The 10,276-nt window shown below is 37.1% G+C and overlaps 1 long non-coding RNA gene across 1 annotated transcript in view; it reads left to right on the top strand.

Annotated features, from left to right (window-relative positions):
- The first annotated feature begins 258 nt into the window (after positions 1-258).
- The window catches only part of LOC136995414 (uncharacterized), a 28,348-nt gene continuing 18,330 nt past the window's right edge, over positions 259-10,276 (top strand). The window contains exon 1 of the long non-coding RNA XR_010887008.1: positions 259-338. This is a non-coding gene — a long non-coding RNA (uncharacterized lncRNA). The remainder of the gene's footprint in view (positions 339-10,276) is intronic.

Raw genomic sequence — 10,276 nt, 5'->3', positions numbered from 1 at the left:
CCAGCAAGGGCTGCTCTAATAATTTATATTTGGAGGGAAGAAATATGTTGTTATAATTATCCTGTATTTTATTAACCAGCTGTGTGGTCACAATTTCACAGTTAAGTTGACAATGAAGTCAATATGTTTGCCGTGAAAAGACAGAAACTCAGGATGTGTCATTCAGTCCTTAGTACTGTACAGTCTTGTAGTCCTAAGGGGTTTCATGGGAATCCTGGCTATAAATAAAACTAGTTCTCCACTTACAGGACTGAAGGGAAGGAAAATACTGGTACTGCTACCTTCACTCTTTAAGATGAAACCTCTCTCTGAAGTGGAAACAGAGGGTCCAAAATGAGGTAAGGGAATGATAGAAATTCAGGTGAAAATGGCCTATTATATTGGCTTTCTTCATATACCTTTGAACATTTGAGGTCAATCTGCCATGTATTGACCTCCCACTTTTGCATCATTCATCGCTGTTTTTAGAATGTGTTGCAATAAACTCGTTATTCCTGCCAACGTGCCCCGCTCATCCGTCTCTGGAACATTTTCTAAAGTGGGCAGTAATTTTGGACTAGATGCAGAACTAGCTATATAACAACTTCTGCAGCTCAGTGCAATTAAAAATAACTGTTGACCCTGACACCTAAAGAAAAGCTCAGTATTCGAGTACACTTTTGCTTTTCTCCTCTACTGAGGCATTTGGTTTAATACTCTCCTTTCTGTCTAATAGTAGAAGTAAGTGAAGTCCAGGACAAATGGAGGCAGAGGTGTGGATTGTGTTCTTTTGGTGTCTTATTTCTTCAAAGCCATTTTTAAAGCCTCTGTTTGGTTATAAGAGATGCCAGACATTCAAGTATGTAGTTCATGAAAAGAAAAAGAATTGCATGAATAGGAATGGAGAAACAAGTACATTTTTTCCCCAAAACTTCCAGAAATGAACTTTAAAAAGTTTTGAAATGTTTATTTTATGTTACACTTTATTTTTCTTAATTTTTTAACCGTATATTGCTATGTTCTGAGAAGAGCCAGAAATACAAAGAATAAATACCTTTGAGAGAAGTTGATCCTCTGATATTTCAAGCCCAGTCAGAAATAGAGAGGGAAAAAAACCATAATTAACCCATAATTATAGTTTTTTTGCAGGGTACCCAATAACATTTTTTTTCATAGGTTGTTGTAAGTTCTATAATCCTGGATTTCAAAAGAGATACTTTACCAGTGTATACCCTTTTAGATTTTTGAAGCAGGTCTTTGATTCTTTGCCAGGCATGGCATTGGATACAGCAATTGGTTCTAAACAAATAGTTATTGATATTTGTACGTATCATAGCCAAACATCAGATCTTCCAAAGTTTATTCATCCATTTAATGCTTATTATGTAGTATTGTGGTCAAATACATCGTAAAGTATTCAAAAAGAGAGCAAAAATTAAGTCAATCTTTCAGAAAAAATGCATACTATAGCTTTTGTGATATGCATATTTTGGAGAATATCAATTTTTTAATAACAGGAATGTTGTCTAAAAGTACTGAGAATAATTTCTTCATATTTACATCCTTCTGAAGGATGGATATAAAAACAAACATTCTTGGTCCGATCTTTCCTTGGGAAAATACTAAGGGGGAGGAAAGCTTTGATTCCCTGAATAGGAGGTTGTGGAAATAGAAGTGTTTTGGAATTTATGAGATTCAGACTCCCAGTATAAATTAAAGGATTTTTGAATTCAAACAGTCTAGAGAGCACTTCTGAAATGGGCCATAAGTTCTTCCAGGAAAAAAAAATGTCAATGCTGATTGACAATGAACTATAGAATACTTTCACAATTTCACAGCAAGTTGAAGAGAGACAGTATTTTAAGGGACTGCATGTATTCCACTTTAAACAGGGGATAAAATAAATCTTTGAAATGTTTTTGTAATGTAGGCTTTGCTAAACATCTACCCCATTTGAGGTTTTGTTAAAGGAAGCCTGTTTACAAAGTCTGAAGCTGATGAGAAGCAGAAGAAAATCAAGAAATGTTAGCTAGGTGAGTCAGTATGAACAGTATGAAAGTCATCTGGTCTCCTTCAGACATTTACAGAGGGCTCAAATAAATGGACAGAATGTTTAAAATCGGGCTGCACTTAATGAAAGTGCCTTGTTATAAGTACTAAACACCGAAGACAACACAAAGCTCTTCAGACAAGTACTGAAGTCTGAATAGCAGCTCTGCATTGAAAAGCTAGGATTGTAAACCAGCAGGGAACCATAGCAGCATTTCATATGACTTACTCAGCATCCCAGCCAGGGCAGGTTTTATGTGTGTGAATTGACGTTAAATTGAAAGGAAGGAATGTATAGGTAAATATCTATTTAACTTTGTCATTATCATTGCTTTGTTATAGAATTTAGTTTCCATCTTTTATAGATTATTGTCTACATTCCACTCAGTAAATATCTTTCCAGGGATTCATTTATTTATGTATGTGTGTGTATATGTATGTATATATGTATGTATAATATGAATATATATGTATGCATGTAAGTATGTGTGTGTGTCATTGTAGAAGGACAGGCTTGAAGTACCATAAATCATCTGGGAGTAAACATACTGTGAAGCAGTATATTTTGTGATGGTTTACACAGAAGCATCAAGTGAGACATACAGATTATTCTTTGTGAGTTCAAAAAGGCCTATCCATCTTTACTTAACCTTTGACATAGAATTTAAAATGGGTTTAAAAAGACCTTTTAAAATGATAAATAATGAAGTATTTGGCCACTTCCTGAGATATATTACACATTATCTGAAGAGAATTCAAGGATTCATTTCTGTTAGGTGAAGAAGGACAGTACTGGCATGCCAATAATGTATCACAGAGACCCAACAAAAGGAAAGTTTTTCTTATGCAACAAAATGGTTCAGGTTTTACAAAGTCCCTTTCTGGAGCACAACATTTTTTTTATGATATTGAAACATTCTAAGTAGTGCATTAATTTCTTGCCTGTCTTTTATGCTGTTCTTAAAAAGTAAGTCTTCTGCATGCTCTTTGCTAGGCAAGTCCTTAAAAGATAATTGTTGAATGTGCTTTTGCAGGCTCTTCTTTCCAGCAGACAACTCCACTGGTTTTGGAGTAGATGACAGCCAATATGCATAAAGTTTATTGTTGTTATTGCCCATTTGATGAGCCTGTGTCCCTAATGACCGTCTACTGGCTATTGAAATGAAAAAAAAACTGGCAAATTATATTGCAGTATGAAATAAGACTCCCAAGGGGAAAACTTAGCCTTACTTCTTTTTCTTACCCAAAACATAAACCAATTGTGAACTGAGCATGTCCCAGTGTTCAAATGCTTATCACAAAGCACCATATCTGACTGTCAACCTTTCCTCTCTGAACTGCTCACTGGTTGCCAGATGCATAATCATTGTACCAGAGGAAACTAGTTTCCTGACATTTTCAAACCTCCCTTTATCTTTATTCCATTCCTCAGGAACAAGATAGCAACCAAGTGAGCATTGCTGAAATACTTCTCAAAATGGACCTGATGGGAAGCAAAATTGCAGGGCTAGTTTGTGCAGGGGGTTGATGACAAGATACAGGCCTTTCACAGCTAGTCTGCCATTTCTGATCTGGTCTAAGTCATTCTGTTGAAAAGGCACTACCATCTACTAGCTATTTCGTAACTACAGAAAATGAGTTGATGGTCTCAGTCTGCTCTCAATGGACAGATATATTAACATACGAAACTTGCTAGTAATGAAATTGTAAGTTGATTTCAAGACCATGGATTCTGTTTGTGAATAAAAAAAGAAAACACAACTTTCTAGGGAAGTCTTCCTAGAAACGTCCACTAACACTAACTTTATACCAGAATTGGAAAAACGACTAATAATAAATGTTGACAATGTTCACTTTTGGTTGATGCTGTTAATCAAATTGTCCACATTTGGTGGAACCACTGCTTAGCAGAGCTGAAGGTGTGGTCCTTTCATTTAATTTCAAAACCACTTTTGCTACTATTCACATGAGAAAATACATCTACCTGAAGAAGGCTGGCTAGTCATCCCCCATTAAAATTTACCCAGAAAAGTTGTTATCATCGATTAAATCAAGTCATTAATTTGACCCCCAAGCTTCAATAAAAGTAGCATATTTTCTCAGTATTATCATAATCCAAAATAAAAACTTTGGGAACCATAGGAAATTTTAAACTAATGAAAGGACAATATAAAACAAGACATCAAATTATCTTGTTGCAGGTGAGGAGGAATGTTGGCACCTTTTTCATCTTAAGCCATGATGAAAGCAATCTGCTTTGGTCAGATAGGAAACATGAGAGTTGTTTTTCACTGTGGGCTTTCTGACTGCGCTTGTTTAACCTATGTGCCATCTAGGAATCTTCAGGGTCTCCCTGAAGCCCAGCTTCTGTGTCTCTTTATTCTAACTTTGAGAAGCAAGACGGGACATCAGGACTTTGAACGCCTCCATTTGGGAGGCTCGTGATCTGATTTTTTCATTTTGTTTTGAGGAGGGTTAATCATTTGTCCAGCAGGGCCTTCTCTTGGTTTGTATAATCCTTCATTTTCTTTTATGTTTTTATTCTAACATTGGAATTCATTTTATAGCCAATCTCTGTTTTCCTCTAATGATACGAGCATAACAGATTCTGCTTCCCAGAGTTCTTTTCCTTGCTGTACAGACCATTTAACAATGTACTTTAGGATCAGTCCAACTTACTCAACCAGTATCACAGCAGAGAAAGATTTCTGATATGCTTTGTTAACAAGTATTAACATCTCTTAGTTAACAATCTCCCATTTTAATAGAAAAGGGTTGAAATTTTCCTGTCTGTTAGAAAGTCACATCTAATAGCCCTGTTGTACAGGTTTCACAGACTATTTAAAAAAAAATTTGCCATGTTTCGTGTTACATCAAAGTAACAGAGGTAATTATGGATCTTGCTGTCAAACTGTAATGTAAGTATAGGACTCTATCTGTTTAATAGAGCTATGTTATCATTACTTTCAGTCAAGGTTTTAGATGTTCTAAAAAGTATTCAGCACATGTTTACTCTGTTGGAAACACAGGTTGAAAGTAGAATCTAGGTTTAGTGCTCTCATTACAAAACTGGACTTTTCTTTCAATGATAACGCTAAATAGAATTTGTACATATTTCTAATACAATCAGGAATTAATTGTACAGAAGGCTATTCAAAACTTGTATTTTTCCTTAGCTACTTTTTCTTTTTAATGCTAATTAAAATAGTAATCATTTGCCATAGAAATTTTAACCCTTGCTTATCCTCAGTTAGGCTATTAAAAAGCAAAAGTTCTGTAATTTCTATTTCCCACCAACAAACCAAAATGAAGCCATATTAAGAACCTGCTTGTTTTCAGATACAGTCTATAGTGCTACATGTTCCGCAGTTCCATCTGTCTTTATCTTTTCTTTTTCTTTTTTTTTTTTGTTGTTTTTTGTTTTCAAGTCCACTGAGTCCATTGAAGAATTGGTACTCAGAGAACTTACATTTTTAACAGGGCCATATCCCGTGCTGAACCAATCCTACAAGGTCTTGAATCGCTTTTGAGATGCACTAACTTTTCTGAGCTCCAGTTGTTGTCAATAAAAGAAGGGGAAGTTCTGCACCTATCAAGAGTCCTTGCATTCTCTGGTCCAAAAGGAAATCTGTATCAATTCTGTGTCCAGAAATAGTTTGCTCCCTCTGCCATCCAGAGGTCCAAGGGTCTTTTATTGCTTTGACCTTTGGTTTTCCTTTGGTCACTCTACCTAGATACGAGCATAGAAGTGACCTATCAGATGCAGTGAGGCATTCAGGGAATGTAGCAGCATGTGCTTTTGGAAGCAGGGAATGATATATAATACAATTATTAATAAGGCCAGTTCCGCAAAGGTATTTGGGAGCCCAGCTCCCACTGATTACCTTTGTGCATCTGGGCCTATGTCTCTTTCTTGGCAAGGTGAGCTTTTATAGAGAGGAGAAACCAGTCTGGTCTTAGAGATGTAAGACTACATACACATGCTCCGTATATCCTGGAAACAGATGTTTCAAGGATAGACTGGGTATTTCTTCCACTCTCCAGAGATTAAGCATAACTCTGCTCAGCAGAAGTAAGATAAAGCTTCCTGTAGTCTGGGAAGCTCTAATCCTATTCTGAAGGTTATTGGACAGTAAGTCTTGAACAAATGGAGGTAACTGTTTTGGTGTGGATGATGAATGTACCTACAGCAATCGGGAAGCTACGTCAAAACAGGAAATACATCTTGATTACCAACTGTATTCCCAGGGTAAAGGCAAAGGAAGGGAGCCTACTTATATCCAGAGATTTTTCTCAGACTTTCAGCTCAGACAGGATCTCAGGAGATATATCTGTTTTCTAATTCTTAGAAGAATATATTCTCATATTTCTTTTGGTTGCTTTCCTTTGACTTGCAGAGAGGCAGGATGCATTCTCATTCCTGTAGTGAAATAGTCAATTCCTGGAGTTGTTAATATCCTTTCAATGCACCAGAAAGTGCAGACAAGAGTTACAAAATACCAGACAAGTCTGCCAAAGTGTCTCTGTTCATTCTCCAAACTGGGATCTCATTCTCTTGTTCCCGATACAATTCCCATCACTCCCGAAAAAGAAAAAAAATTTTTTTGAATGAATTTCATGGGATTAAGATACTTCTGCAGAAAAGGATTGTCTTATGATTGGGTATTTATTATCAGAGTAGCCATGCAAACGGTGTGGAATATCAAGATCATACACTGTACTCTTGCAACAACTATTACTTGGTGCACATACTCTGTGTGAGGTGTTACGTGGACCTTAACAGCTAGGTAAAGTACAGTCTGCTACATACAGATTAACAGCTCCAAGTATTATGTCTGTGCTACCATAGATGAAGACCTCACATGAATTTATAAAAGCTCTGTGCCTCTCAGGATTTTAGGGACATTGCTCCATCACTTAAGAAGTTGAATGAAGTCTCTGTTGACAGGAGGAAGGGAGGGATTCTAACCTCTTTGCTCTGCTGAGAACACCAGCAGCAATGTCAGCCCTAGGTTTCCTTGACCTGAAAATTCTGGGAAAGCAAGCTGCTTAACAGTTAGCCAGGAATTCTCATCATCCCATTTTAGGCCCTGAACACGGTCAGGTAACCCAGTACATGAGTAACTTCCATCTCTATACAAGTAAGTTAAATTCCTTCTTCAGTCAAAGGGGAGAGAGAGTCTCCTGCAAAAGTCAGTTTAGAATTAAATTAGTTAATTTAGCCTTTGGGAAAAGCCTACCTATTGACTGAAGAGGGAGCCAAGGGACACTGGGCAGCTAACTTAGCTAACCAAGTTGCATGCTTAAGTTGGAAGGTATAATAATGTCCCAAGATACTAAATTATTTGTCATCCTGCAAATGCCAGCACACCTGGCAGATCACGTTTGCCTTCACAGAACCTGAGGCAGGGTTATTCAGTGTATTTCTTTCCCTGTAGGTATTCATCAAGGGCTGAACCCAGTTCACATTTATATTTTTTTCATTTGTTAATTCTGTATATATTTCTTTCTCCTGCAACCCATATGGGGTTCTTAGTTTAGCAGGCATTCTATTATTTCAAAATCAATTACAAAGGGAAGATAACTCCTGAACATGGAAGACTAGAGCAACAGCTGATTACATTAGATGGTCCCTGACTGTTATTAAAGGGCTAGGAAAAATTAGCGTGTCTTTAAAGAGAATTGAATGTTCTTAAAATTCAAAAATAATTTGCCTATGTTTGCATTGGAAATCTTGATCCTTTTTCTTCTTTGTTCTCTAGCAACTTCTTACGTGACATCTGGAGAGTGCAGCTTGTAGTTATGACTAATAGTCCTACTAAGCTGACAGAACCTGTTCATGAGCTCTTTGTATAACACTGCATAAGCAGATTTCCCAAGCCTACCTGTAGAATTCCCCCTTCTCCACAGCTTCAACATAGTAAAGCCCTCAAAAGCTCCTTGCAAATTATTAGGCCTATTCAGCAAGATTAGATGCTTCCTTTACATTGTATTTTTGTTGTTGCTGTTTTCTTTTTTTTTGGTATGGGTTTCTTATTATGTCTTTGTTTTTTATACATGCACAGATCAGTAAATGGTGGCCTCACTACAGACAGTGAAGCAAAGCTGCAAAGTTCAGTGGCAGGTCCATGCTAGTTGGAGCAATGGTTTTGCACAATTTTTGCCCCCTACCCTGAAAACATTGTCTTTTTTTTCAGAGTGTAGCTAGATTATGCAAATATATAAATAACTTTCTCTAAAACTCTGTCTACAAACATCCTCTGTTTGTAGGTGTTTATTTTATTGGTTTTATGCAAACTCTGGAACTTCTAAATACCATATCTGTCAGTTACAGGAACCTCTCCCTTTTAGCTGGAAGAAATGAAGCCTGTAAATCAACTTTCCTCCTGTTTTTCTTGTTGCATTTCACTTACACTCCCTCCCTCATTTCTTCATTTCTCTCTAAAGATTCATAATGTACAGTAACACCTGCTGGGGTGGTAACAGCAGTTTGAGCTTTCCCATAATGGTGTTCTGCTAATGTTTAAAGGGATACAGATCAGTGTCTCAGTCCCTCTCGCTGCCCACTTTTCAGGTATATCCTCCCTCTCAGGGATAGTCACGCTCCAGAGCAGCCCTCATGCCTAGTGGGGCAAGACCTAGAAACTTGGTGCTATTTGCAGTTGTTATGAACCCTAACAGGCTGATGGAGCTGAGAATAGAATCATTGTCTCTCTAGTACAGATGGTCAACAGACTTAAGTGAGCTAATGCTTTGAGCACAGGCCAGATCTATTTTAATTACTAAAAACCCTATCATTCCTGGGTGTCTCTGTCATGAGCTGTCACTCTGCTCAGGTAGTTCTTTTTAGTACATAAACCATGCAGTTAAATATCTGCTAACTTAAAATGCATTATTTAAATAACCTTAAAATCTTCCCTGCTTTAGCTTTTTCAACCTTTCTCAGGAAAACCTGTGCATCATTTGTATGGATTTATGGAGATGTAAAAGCCTAAAGTAATGTTTCAGCACTAACAAATGTCGGTAGATGTGACTTAAAAACAAGCTGATCATGCATTGGAACAACAAAGACTGGAGGATTAAGGTAGTCAGTGAAGATGAAAGTGTAGGCAAATCTGCAGGAAAAAGAAATCAGCTCATAAGGAGATCCTAAACAAGCTGAACAGGCAGGAAATGTTTAAAGATTGGCCTTCATGGGTGTTTTGGGTTTTTTTTTTTATTAACCAACAGTTAGATAACAGTGTTGTGAAGGTATATGTTTTCTCAGCTTTAGATACGTCTGGTCTTTATCTGATTTCCTTAAAGGAAAGTAGTTTTCTGACCCCTGTTGTCTTAAGGCATCCTTTAATGCTGGTACACTTAGAAAAGTTTTTAATGAGTTCAGTTGGGAAGATTTCACAGAATGATATACTCATGAGGGAAAAATCCATGTGGAACTACTAGTTACCTTGACTGTTTTGTGCAAGTCTGAGTATACCCCCTCATAAAGAACTTCTGTGATATTTCCTTGTTAAGTGCACACACTTTTTTCCTATTTGAACAATGCCAAAAAGTGGTAACTCAGACTCTGAGAATTGTGCTGACAGTCAGCTGTCATTCATTGTCCTTTATTCTGACAACCTCAGGCATTCAGCCATGGATTCATGAGTTTTCCCCTTTCTCTTTATTTTTAAAGGGGATGGGGGATGGGTGAGTATATCAGAGGATTCAGCCCTGAATAGACTTTTGTTTTGCTCTTTCTTTTGCCTCCTTACTGTGTCAAATGCAGTGTGTCTCTCATGCAGTTTCACTCTTTAGAGAGCCTTGACTGGGCTGGCTAGTTAGTATTCAGAAACAAGCCAAAGAGGATAAAATTCTTCTCTCTGGCTTGCTGAGACTGCAAATAAGCAATTAGACTAAAAGCTCGGTATTGGAAAAAAGAAGACTTTTGCAGCCTTTATTGTTGACTGGGGCCTGCCAATATACTTTATAACTTTCAGAATTGCATAAGAGAGAAAAATTTTAGACACTGTAAGGGACATATGCTAGTTAATATGCTTGTACTGTATTTTCTTAAAGACAGTTCAGCAGTGTACCATACTCTGTGAACCGTAGGATTTGCCATTTAATGTTGTTTGCTTACTGTAATGAGAAACAAGTGGAAAAGGTTAGCAGTGGAAATGGAAAATTCATCTTTTCCTCATAAGTAATTGAGATGTTTCAAAGTTAGACGTATATGGTAGAATACAGATTTCCATCCCCATTTCAA

The sequence above is a fragment of the Apteryx mantelli genome, chromosome Z (assembly GCF_036417845.1).
Source record: "Apteryx mantelli isolate bAptMan1 chromosome Z, bAptMan1.hap1, whole genome shotgun sequence".
NCBI classification, from domain to species: domain Eukaryota; kingdom Metazoa; phylum Chordata; class Aves; order Apterygiformes; family Apterygidae; genus Apteryx; species Apteryx mantelli.
The sequence above is the reverse complement of the archived record's forward strand: the minus strand, read 5'-3'. Positions and strand labels throughout refer to the sequence as shown.